At 36.7% G+C, this 12685-nt stretch overlaps 1 long non-coding RNA gene and 1 pseudogene across 1 annotated transcript; both read right to left on the reverse strand.

Annotated features, from left to right (window-relative positions):
- Positions 1–695: 695 nt before the first annotated feature.
- LOC107667727 (uncharacterized) lies at positions 696–1955 on the reverse strand (annotated as a pseudogene).
- Positions 1956–8592: 6637 nt separating this feature from the next.
- Positions 8593–10580, reverse strand: LOC107667726 (uncharacterized). The gene is made up of 2 exons (XR_001631812.1): positions 10512–10580; positions 8593–8915 (listed from the first exon to the last, which is right to left on the reverse strand). It is a non-coding gene; the product is annotated as an uncharacterized LOC107667726 (long non-coding RNA).
- Positions 10581–12685: the final 2105 nt, after the last annotated feature.

Below are 12685 nucleotides of genomic sequence, written 5' to 3' on the forward strand. Positions count from 1 at the left end.
ACAGACAGAGAAAATCACAAAACCTCAGTTTTGATTACGCTGGGTGCCATATTAAAAGAAATATACATCTATATCTCTATCTATATCTATCTATATATACTGTATGTATATATTACATATAAAAAACATCAATAAAAACAATGAAACTGAGAAAGATTGTAGATTAACATGATAAATAGTAGGCAAGTAATTTCAACATGGTTAATGAAATTTGCATTACAGCTAGGTGTTAAATCCGCCTGTCTTTTGGGGAGCGTTTTGAGATACTCTTAAGTGGCGAATGGCGTCTTCATTGGTTGTGCCTTACGTAGTAAAAATTAATAGGATATAATCATCGTAAACCAGCCAAACACTGTTATCAGCATAGCCACGTCAGTGGTCAAGATCGGTCTCTACCAGGATGAAGGGCATACCTTGAGCTCTCTCTCTGTTTTTTGTTTTGCCTTTTACATTGGATTAATTTCAAGCATTGATTTATTCCAAAGTGTGTGGATAGAGCAACAGAAACACCTAATATACTAATATCAAGTACCTTACAACGAAGAACCACTATTTCTTTTTTAAACATTTTATTTTATTTTATTATTAGTAGCAGTAGCAGTTTTTTTTTTTCTTTTCAGAACAGCTTTCTTGGTGATACTATCATACTGTCCCTCTTTGGAACGCTCTTCAATGAAGACTAAAAACCTTTGAATTCATTTGTATTGATAAAATCTCCGCTGAATTTCTTTAGCAGTGTTGAGGGTATTATGACCCTGTAATATGAGTATGTAATGAGGGGACTGTGCATGCATTATAACTTATTGTTGGTTGTATCCCAAAGACGGGTGTGAAAACCTCACCAAAGCATTCGTTGTGGATAAAGTTGCCTTTATTTCATAATACATCATAACATAAACACAAAGGCCCAATACAATGTGTGTGGTTGAGTGTATTACAACAGGCGCGGTCACAATAGGCTTTAAAGACTGACATTAAAGTCATACATTAGGAACAACTGTGCTCATCGTTGCCATATAGTGCTACCAATTAGATAACTGAGAAAGATCCTGTGATGGCAGCTTGTTTTTACTTGTAGGCCAGGTATATTTTCCAGCCTTTGTTGCCCTCGTTCAGATTTTTGTCGATAACGGTGATACCAGCTTTCTGATACTCATTCCAGGCGTTACAGTTGATCAGCAGAACCATGGCTTGGATCTGCGATTCACATCCTTCTTTCTTGTGCCAGGCGTAGACATCTTTTCCACTGGTTCCTTTATTGAGATTAACACTGAGCTTTTTAAAGCCTTCAGCCTGAAGCTTTGATACCTCCTGGAGGGAGGTGGATATGTTAAGAGCAGTGAGAGCTTTGCTCTTATCGGTTGTGCGCCGATACCAGAGGAAGACGGGGTTTCCACAAGCGCCTCGATTGGTGTGTTCATCCACACGAGTGTAGCCCATCTGAAACAGGAGCTTGTCAGAAGAGAAGTCAACTGATGCTGTGATCTCGCAGATATAGCTCGGCTTCTCTCTCTTCACCCACAGGTAGATGAAGTTTCCTCCTGCATACGGTTCAGATCACAGCCCAGCCTTTCCCAGCCATCTTGCAGAAGAGCAGGCTCTTCTTTGGCGTCTGTGGTTACCTGCAGGTTCACAATAGGAATGTCATATTCAGTGCTCCCGTAGAAGTACCACAGAAAGACGTGATCTCCACGAACTCCTGCGTTCAGATCTCGGTTGACCAGCTCATACCCAGCATCAGCCAGACCAGGTTTCATGTTCTCATTGAATGAAAACTGGATCCTGGTCACAGGTCTGTTGCCACACTCTTTCTTGTACCACAGAAGGACCTGGTTTCCACCAGCACCTTGATTGAGGTCAACATTGATGAGCTGATAGCCTTGAGCTCCGAGTATTTCCTCTTCGTCCTTAGAGGTGGAGACACTGAGCTTTGTTATTTGCTGTCCATTGGCCATTTTGTTTTCTTCTGTATTTTTGGCACTGAAGAAGTAGGTTAAAATTCTGAAAAAGAAACAAACAAAAAGCATATTTAATTATCGCCTTTTTTATATGATTAGGAAATTATATACATTCAAGAAGTCTGAAATGCATACTGTTTCTACATTTTAGTACTAATTTTATGTCTTGGCTCACCAATCTTTTTGGTACGAAATAACGTGTTTTTAGGTCTAATGTTACAAGCGCTTCAATGGCAACATTTACCTTTTTCTTTTTAACATGTACTTTATTTTATTTATTTGTTTAATTAATGCATTTATTTATTTTCTGCTCATAGCTACTTATTATACTTTCCTCCTTATATTTCAAAGTAGGAAAAGACAAAAATGTTAAATGGTTGTTGTCAAATTGTCTAGATTTTCTCCAGATGAATAAATGATCACCCTACCAGAAAATGTCGTGGAAGACAAGGCTGTTTGACTGACGATCACAAAACAGATCTATAAAAAAAACCTTCACAGGGCTCTCCCTTATATATCACATAATCGAGTGGGATACTCCCCCTAACACACACCTGTAAGATACGTGTGTTTCTGAAGAACATGACTGACTGGTTCAGTCATGAATATATTCTCAAGAAAAAAGTTTTTAAGGTAAATTCCAAGGTGGAGTTCTGAAGAAGAATTGTTGAGAAATGAACTGCCATTGGTAAAACAAATGAATGCTTTTTGTTCACTGATTTCATTTTAATCAAGCCCGCTCCATCCAATGGGAAATCATTTACCAGTGGATAATTAGCGTCTCCCAGAATGTCTAAATGCACACGTGAATAAATAACCAACACGCGCAAATATTCTAGCCATACTAAGTTGCATTGTAACGGCCATAGATCCTGAAATCTTGGTGGAAAAGGATGTTTGCCGTCTCCATAGCAGTGAGTAGACCTTTCAGGAATGTCCGTGTGATCGCAGAGCAAACCACAACACAGAGTGAAAAAGAAAGACCAGATCAGACACAGAAACCTGACATGCCTTAATGCATGTAGTAACATCATTGATGAGTGAAGGCCACTAGAATGGGTTGCGTACCAAGAATATAGTCCTTTGGATGCCAGGGTGTCCATAGGATCCATTGGATCGTTCTTTTTTGGCGTAGAGTGTGTGGTACAGTGCATAAGGCTTGGCTGGAGGGCATTCAGGTGGTACCGGGTCTGTTTGCTGCGCTCTCTGAATTTCTTCCATGATGTCCCTTGCTTATGGGTGCGGTAATGACAGAGGGTGGTTATATGGGCTCATTTAGAGCATGACGACGGGGCGAGAGCATCAACTTTGCTGTTCTTACTGCCGGGGCGGTAGATGACTGTGAATTGGAATCTTGTAAAGAAGAGTGACAAAACATCACATTAGGAGCATGTTATCTCACTTTTCGGACACCCTTTGGGAGCCGATGGAGAAGGTTTAGATGCAACAGGCTAATATGGCGTGGAATGAATGTCACCTTATTATAGCTGAAGCGAAGGAAAATAATAATGCAAAAGAACAAACAAGAGAAAGTGACACACGAGTGCATGCAAACAACCTTTTTTTTAGCTGTCCAAAATGTTCTCCAAAGTCACTGCAATGGAACTCCTTAAAGAGTGCATCAGCCTCCTCTGCACTGTGCACAACTTTACACCTGTTCTCTCGTTGGGATCCTCTGTTTCGGATGTAAAACTGAAAAAATATATATAATAGTAATATTATGTACACGCCGATGGCCTCGTGGGCAGCGCACCGACATACTGCGCCATTGTGCTTCGGGTGTCACGAGTTTGAGTCCCGGCTCGCGGACCTTTCCCGATCACATCCCCCTCTCTCTCACCCACTTCACTTCCTGTCGACCTATACTGTCCTATCTAAATAAAGGCATAAAAACGCCATAAATAAACCTTTAAAAAAAAAAAAAATTTGTAATATTATAATAGTTGATTCCAAAGTAAATGAGTTCAAAAGGGAAAAAAGGTTGGGAGCCACTACTATATATGTCCTTCGTGGTATTATAAAGAACAATATTTTTAATTTATAGTTGAATTAATATGACTTCTCATTGTACGAACTTTATGCTTGGTTCTGAATGGGGAAACACTTTGATAACCCATATGGGTTAGGCATGGTCAAACACAATCAGTCCCATACAGGCTGCCTACATGGGGCCAAGGTAGTACTCACATAGTTAACACTAGAACCGCCAGAGGTCGCTGTATACCTAAAAGCGCCAGCAGGTAAATTTTACTCACGCCCATGACAACTGTATTTATATGGCTAAAGAGCATATTATTTCACTGTATTATGCCACTGTCTTCACAAAGAAGTGTCTATAGAGTCATGAAATGATTATGTCTAGTCATCAACTATATTTTTATCCTGTTGTTTTATGTTCAAGACTTTTTAATGCAGGCTACACTAATCCATAACGGTCAGCCTAAGATAAAAAAAAAGCCTGCACTGACAACGGAAATTAGAAGGTAGTAGCCTAAATATTTGTGTGGTGTAATATTATAATACCATAATAATATAATAATGACATTAATCAATATATTAAGATAACCCATGCTATTTAAATGACTAAAATAGCCTATAGACAATAATGAGCAATAATAATTCACCACACTGCATAGGATGATGCGATGACAAATTCAAACGCACAGCTTCACCTAAATATTTATTCATTTGTTTAATTATATAATTTATAATTTGAATAAGAGAACAACACCATTAAACTTTGGGTAATCAAAAAAATGGTTTTATTCATAACATATAGCTAGATCGGATTTTTTTTTTTCCTTCGGGAAACGGCAAGACTTAGAATAGCAACACAGTAGTGAACAATAAACGATATGGCAAGACAAAAATTAAATAATTAAACCAAAGTTTGACCAATTAGAGTAACGTTAGGCTAAAACATGTAAATATGATATCTGGATCACTGTCAGATGAGCCGTCAGATGCTGAGCCGACCCAGGACGCATAACTTACCATCAGACTCTCCATCACTCGTGGCATTTAGCGTTTCTACCTTCCATAAATCGCCTTTTTTTAGTAATTTTGACTTTATTTATGAAACTGATAACCGCTAAATCAGTGAGTGAAAGGCGTTGCCTAGAAATGTACAATGTTAAAACATAAGTGGCAAGAAAATGTGAAAATACATGCATTATATAGGTGGGTAAAGTTTACCCGCTGGCGCTTATAGGTATAAATGCCCCGTTTTTTTTATCTGGTTTTATCTAAATAATTTTTAACAACATTGGATTGTAAATTACATAATTTTAGTAAAAGTCAATGACTGGGAGACTTGAATGTTTTATTTTAAATCTGTTATGTACATTTGAAAAACAGCCATGGGTAAAATTTACCCCATGGCGGTTCTAGTGTTAATGTCTATATGGGTCCTGAATGGGGAAATACATATGGGGCCCGCTTGGCCTTACCAATTGTGTAAGACATGGGCAAACACAATCAGTCCCATATAGGGTGCCTACATGGGGCCAAGCTAGTAACCACATAGTCTTTATATGGGTCAGTTTGGTTAATTTATAGTTACCAAGGAATAACTACAATAACTATGGTTTTTTGGTTTTCATTGTAGTAAAACCATGGCTAATTTCATAAGGGACATATGGGGTCCTCTTGGCCAAACCAAATATGATTCTAACCCTAATCAAACATAACTGTCTAATTCACAAATAATTTGGAGCATTATGATTCGCTTGTTTGGCGTGTTTGGTTAGAGTTAGAACTAAACTCAGCAAGACAATCACTCACAATTCTGTCATCACAACCCTCTACATTGCGAGTAAATCACTCGCATATGCGACTAAACTTCATGCTGGGCGACTAAATGATGTATAATATTAGCCAATGGCTAATAAATTCTCAGATTTTACTCGCCAGTGTGTGAGTTGGAGACTGAGTATAAGTTTAGCACAGATATATTTTCACTCACCAAACACTCTCTGACTGAGTGCTTCAGAGTTTCACTCTCCGTCAAGCGATCTGTGCTATTTATCATTTCATCTCAATGGATGCGCAGCGCACCTGTGTTTGTGTATTTGGCGTAACGTAAACTCTAGTGTGAAGGCGCACAACTCGCTGACGCTTTCTCTCACACGCGCAAAGTGAGAGAGAGAGAGAGAGCGAGAGAGTCTTACATAACATGCAGAATTGATGTGATACATGTAAACGATATTCTTTGTTGTATTTTCCTGTCAAAATAACGAAGTTCCTTTGGAATTCTTCTGCTTTTAAGAAATGCCGGGTTTTCCGGTAGCGGGCGGAACTAATGCGCAAACGGCAATCTCATTGGCTGGTGCTCACCTATTATCGTCCCTGTTTAGATTTCAGCAAATCAGTTCGAGTGAACGCACACAACCTGATTAATATTCATGAATCCAGAAGCTCGTTAATCCTTGGTGCGCTTTATATTGTTCTTATTAGTAGAATTCGTATAATTATAATAATAATAATATCAGTATTTTTCAATAATATCAGTATCTTGTCAGTATTATTGTTAGTTTTTTTTTTTTTTTCAATTTTTTACAGGAACACTGAATGACCAAAAAAATCACCAGCACCAGTCCTAAGTTCATGGTGTGTGTGTGTGTGTGTGTGTGTGTGTGTGTGTTTGTAAAATGGCACAGCTATATATATAGCTATATAAATATAGTATTTCAGTCTGGCGAGTAAACAGAAAAATTTACTAGCCAATGGCGATTCAATTGCCAAGGTGTCCGTAGAGGGTTGCATCATTTGCTCACTCTCTGTTCAAAACCTGCATGAAGTCTTTCTTCTGTTGAACATTCTTCAAAATATCTAATTCATAATTTGGATAATGTTGAAAACCAGCCAGTTGCTGGACTCTATTGACGTCCATATTAGGAAATAAATAAAACATTTAAAAAAAAAACTATGGAAGTCAATGGGGACCAGAAACTTTTTGGTGAGCCAAATTCTTCAAAATATCTTCTTTCGTTTTTATTACAAGAAATAAATGAATACAGGTTTGGTACAACTTGAGGGTGAGCAAATGATGACAGAATTTTCATTTTTGGGTGAGCTATCCCTTTAAGGACGGTTGAAAAGTTCAGGATCAAGTCAGGAGTTGAAGAGCCCTGGTACAGGCAAACCAGGTCAAACCTGGGTGTTGTCAAAAATGTCCTACATAGCACATGCCTTCTGATATCTGAAATTGGGCAATAGAACTGTACAGTTATTGGACATTAAATATCCAAAGTGTCAGATTTTAGTGGTCTGATTTTGTGAGTTACAGCAAAATGCTTATCACAATGGCTATTTTTAAATGTATACAAATGCTTCAAAATATACAGAAAACTGTGCCCTTTGATGAACAGGTTACAGACGGCTAATTATCTATCTAAATAATGGGATTGTAATGGCTTTGAGATGGGTGGAAGAAATCAAACCCCTAGCAACTTGTCATGTGCCCTGATTTAGTGGAGATTCCCCAGTTTTATGGTCAGTCGGAGTGAAAATGCAATTCTAGAGATGAGGTATATTCTTTTAAATTTTGGCACATCGGTTCAGATGATGAAATAGCCCAAGTGAAGAAAGATAGAATGGAATTTCATGTTTCTGAAGGGAAAATCCAATGTAAATTCAAAAATCATATTTGCAGCATATGATACAGGAGTACAGGATAAAGTGCGGTTTCATTACCATTTTTGTTGTATGTCCATTTTTATGTCCCGGCACATGACCAACCTTCAAAGTTATAAAATGGTTTGCTAAATGATTGAAAAGGATTAACAAAAATACTTGTAAAAGAAAAAAATCAACTTTGATTTATAAGATCTGTACCATGTCATGGCCAATGACAACTCCCAGATAGCAAGAACGTTTGGGCCAAATGTGGCTGATAGCTGTCACATTTGGCCTAGGTATGGCATGGCTGAGCACATATGGGCCAAACTTTAACCGTATGTTTTGCCATGGATTTAGAATGGGAGGGAATTTTCTTTTGGATGACAATTTTTTTTAGGTATATGGTCCAGATGATAGCACACAACTGAGAGCCATATGTGGCTTGGCTATGGCACACCATGGAATATGTTAACTTATGGTTAACATTTGGCTTTTATTTGGAAAAACACATATAAACTGCTGGCAGGTCAGTGGCAGTCCACATCTCAGCTCATTCAACAATGCTATTGGTTGCTTTGTGTCTTCCCTTATTCCTATTGGTGGATTACTGACATTTTGAAAATATATCCGTTATTTCCCGCTCTGCTTCCTCTTTCAGTCGCCGTTAAAAAAGAAGATGATGAAAAAGCTCCCTATTTACAACAACAGCCTTTGCCCAGACACATTCTTATGCAGGTAAGTGCAGTTTTGGTGTTTTAAATGTTTTCTAGGGGTGTAATGGTACACTTATTCGTACCGAAAATTGTAACGAACAAATACAGTGTCATTTTAACCACTGCACGTGCGGAACTTAATCGTTTAGCTGTTGATATGGGCCAGATCCGCGCCAAATGAAATTTGCTGACTGGGATATGTAAAAGAACAATGTTTATTCTTTCTCAGAGATACCCAGTTTATTTGTCAGCAAAATTCTGCTGCATGACACAAAACACAGATTTTGTCATTTTGATGCTGCAAAAAATTATTATTATTTTTTTTTTTGTCATTTTGTCAAAACTCGTCATTTCATTTTGCGTCATCCTGCGGAGTGTTGCTTACAAATAAAAGGGGACATATAGGTGCACATGAGAAACATTGCAATAATACAAAGTGGGTTGAAAATTGTCAAACTTGCCATTAAAGGCAATATAAGGATAATATTTGTCAGTTTTGAATGGCCATTTACAGTTGCCAACATCTGAAGTCTTTGTGAGTGTTGGCGTCATCTGAAGTCTTCACAAATGAGGCTGGATCCAAACTGGAGCTGGCGTAATCTCTAGTAACCTTGGAATGGACATCCTGAGATAGAAACAGGAAAGCAAAAGGATAAAGATTAGCATTGCTGCTGTTCATATTTCAGACAAAAGATGACTTATTTCATCACATATAATTGGAGTGCAGATGAGATGTGTTATGTGAATACTTGGCTAAAAATGTGTAATTTAATCTAATTTGAACTAAAAGATTGTGCCTGAGTCCCAAACATTATGAGGAAGGCTAGTTAGTTCATAGTTAAGGAATAAAATACAAAAAAAAAAAGCTCTACTTTCTTTAGTGGACTTTGATATATCCTCATTATTATCAATAGTCCAGTGTTTTGTGACCTCATTACAGGCCAAGCATCATAGCTGCTGTTGCCCCTATTTGTGCTTATTTTTGCTACTATCTGGTTTAATCACAATCAGAATGTGTTTAGATCCCTTGGTAAACAAACTACTTGTCCTCAGAATTCGAGAACAGACAGTCTCTATAGAATGGACTACATATGCCACAGTATCAGTTAAAGCAGGGGTGTCAATCTCAGTTCCTGGAGAGCAACAGCCATGCAGAGTTTAGATTCAACTCTAATTAAACACACCTGATCCAGCTAATCACGTCATTCAGACTTATCTGAAAACTACAAGGTATGCGTGTTTGGAGCAGGGTTGGAACTAAACTCTGCAGGGCCGCATGCGGCCCTCCAGGAACTGAGTTTGACACCCCTGATTTAAAGGGATAGTTCAACTAAAAAATGAAAATTCCATCATTAATTACTGACCCACATGTCGTTCCAAACCTGTAAGATCTTTGTTCATCTTTGGAACATTAATTGCAAATTTTTTTTATGAAATCCGAGAGCTCTCTGACCCTCCATAGACAGCAAGGGTACTACCACGGTCAAGGACGTCATTAAAATAGTCCATCTGACATCAGTGGTTCAACAGGTAATTTTATGAAGCTACGAGAAAAGTTTTGTGCACAAAGAAAACAAAAATAATGACTGGAAAAAGTGGTATCGGTGCATCCCTAATTGTTATTATTACTCTATTCTAATTTGTTTGGCTTGTAAAATACCAGTGTGGATGTAATTTAGACTGAGACAGTATGCATAACTAAAAAGAGGGTTGAGCACACTTTAGAGTTCAGGTACAAGTCAATTCACTGACTTTTTTTTTCTGACTTAAGTTTTCTTAGAAACATGGGCTGGAGCTCTTAATTTTGAACTCTCAAAGTGCATTAGGTAGGTAGAAGAATTTCATTTTAAAATGTACAACATTTTATTTATTTAGCCCAAGTCTTCATTTGTCTTTTTTAAATATTGCAATAAATATTGTATCGTGGACTTCTGAGAGTTGTCATGAACTGTTTTTAGCAGCAAATCATCATATTGAAATTATTTCTGTGACGCTGAAGACTGGAGTAATGATGCTGAAAATTCAGCTTTTCATCACAGAAATAAACTACTTTAAATATATTAAAATAGAAAACAGTACTAATTTCACTATATTACAGTTTTACTGTATTAATCAAATAAGTGAAGCTGTGGTGGGCAGAAGAGACTTCTTTTCAAAAACATTAAAAATCATACCAACCTCAAACTTTTAAACAGTATTGTATGTTTGAGATTTGACTTACTATGGTTAATAGCATCTTGAAGATGTTGGCTCCAAATCTGCTGGGGTGCAGCAGGCCATCAGCATGGAAGAATCTAGGAACAAAACAAGCAATCTGTCACAAAGCCAACAATATTTAGTATGCAGTTCCAAGTTCTTAGACGGAAACAAGCTAGAGCAGAGGTGAAATGCAAAAAAAAAAAAAAAAAGGTTTGTCAATTTAGTGTTTTTAACATTGTAATACAGTTTGAACATTAACACTGCACTGTGCTTACATACAGGTCAATAAATAACTTAAATAATGATTAAATTAAAATGACCTAAAAGTTAAATAAAAACTGTACTGTACTCAAATGTTAAAAAAATCATAAAGATTAAATTGAAATGTATTGTATTTTAACATTAATTTATATTTAATGTAGTGATTCCTCTGCGTACCACTAGAGTACTCGAGTACTACTCGTACCACACTTTGAGAACCACTGGTTTAGAAAATGGTAATAAAATCTGACAAACTCAGAGTTAAACTGTGCTAGAACAAATTCATCTTGATAATGTCAGATAACTTTGATAGAAAGGTATTTAATTAATTCTGTTGAATAACTGTCATCTATTTTAGCTAATTTAATAATTTTCAGTCCCAAATTCAATTTTACTGGTAGTCCACTGTATGCAGAATTTTTGGGTATAATATGTCACAGTTTACTAATTCTGCTATCCTCACTTACATAAATGAACTATAGTGTCCTGCACCCACTTGTAAAAAAATCAAAAATTATATCTGGTGTCTGAATACTTTTTGGTATACTGCTTTTCTGGGTCCTCAAAGCGCTTTACATGGAAGGGGGGAATCTCCGCAACCACAACCAATGTGCAGCATCCACCCGGATGATGTGACGGCAGCCATACTGCGCCAGAACGCTCACAACACACCAGCTTACTGGTGGAGAGGAGAAGGAGTGAAGAAACCAGTCAGTGTTTGGAGCTCTTAAAGCAGCCAAATATAACCTAATAACCCAGCTGCTGTGATGTCTGTAAATCAAAGAACAAATTAAAGAAAAAAGAAAATCAGTAACTTTTATAGCTTTAAGGATTCATCTATATTTAATTTATCATTTTGTTTTTGATAACTTTATTCAATTTATGTATATTTAAGTCTAATAAATATTAAAACTGATGGCTCTAAATTATGCTGTAATGTTGAATGGCTAGTCAATGGGGAAAACTATTTCCTAGAGACATCAGTAGTATTGGTATCAGTGAGAAGTAATCAGACCCAGTTTAATCCCACCTAACATTAAAGTTTTTAAATATACTTTTATATTGCAATAATTTCACATTCAATCTTCAAATTAAAGTACAAACAACAAAAAGACAGTATAGTTTTAATATGTATAATTATAATGAATATTTCTAATATTTGTTTAATGCCATCTTTTTTATCACTGAAGGACAGTATCACTGATACCAATACTACTGATGTCTCTATAAAATTGTTTTCCCCCTAATATTTAATCATTGCCTACAGCCATTCAGCATTACAGTATAATTGAGAGCTACCATTTTTGAACATTTATTAGACATGTAATTTAAAACAACTTGTAATTTAAGTGAATTTAAAACAATCTTAACATAAACCCATTCTAATGTCACATTTAGCTACCTGCCCTTCGGCAAGTAGTTAATATGTAGAAATTAAAGTTATCAAACACTAAATTCTAAATGAAATATAGATGAATCCCTAAATTTCCTATTTTTTCTTTGATTAACAGCCATCACAGCAGCTGGATTATTAGGTTATTTTGACAGATAAAGAGCTGTCGCTGCTGAACATGACGTGGATCTGACACGCATTGTATTTTCTCAACTCTTTACCTTTTCTGACCCACCTCAGGTCTTAAAAGTCTCTGGGCTGACGAGATGAATCGGGTGTGTTAGATGAGGGATACAGTGCTGGGCTGCTCCAGGACAGTTCTGAAAACCACTTCAGAGACATGTTCTTAAATGTGACCCATATATAACATATTACATGCATGCACACATTTAAGTCAGCTTTAATTGTCTTTTTGGTAACTTCATGAATTACAGTTTTTTTTTATTCACTTTGGTACTATTTTCACAGAAAACTGTATATCATCAAAAGTGCACTTTTTCAAACATTTCAGCATATTTTCAATTTTTCTTAATAAAATACAC

This window comes from Sinocyclocheilus anshuiensis, unplaced genomic scaffold (genome assembly GCF_001515605.1).
Source record: "Sinocyclocheilus anshuiensis isolate Anshui unplaced genomic scaffold, SAMN03320099.WGS_v1.1 scaffold2381, whole genome shotgun sequence".
Taxonomy (NCBI): Eukaryota; Metazoa; Chordata; class Actinopteri; order Cypriniformes; family Cyprinidae; genus Sinocyclocheilus; species Sinocyclocheilus anshuiensis.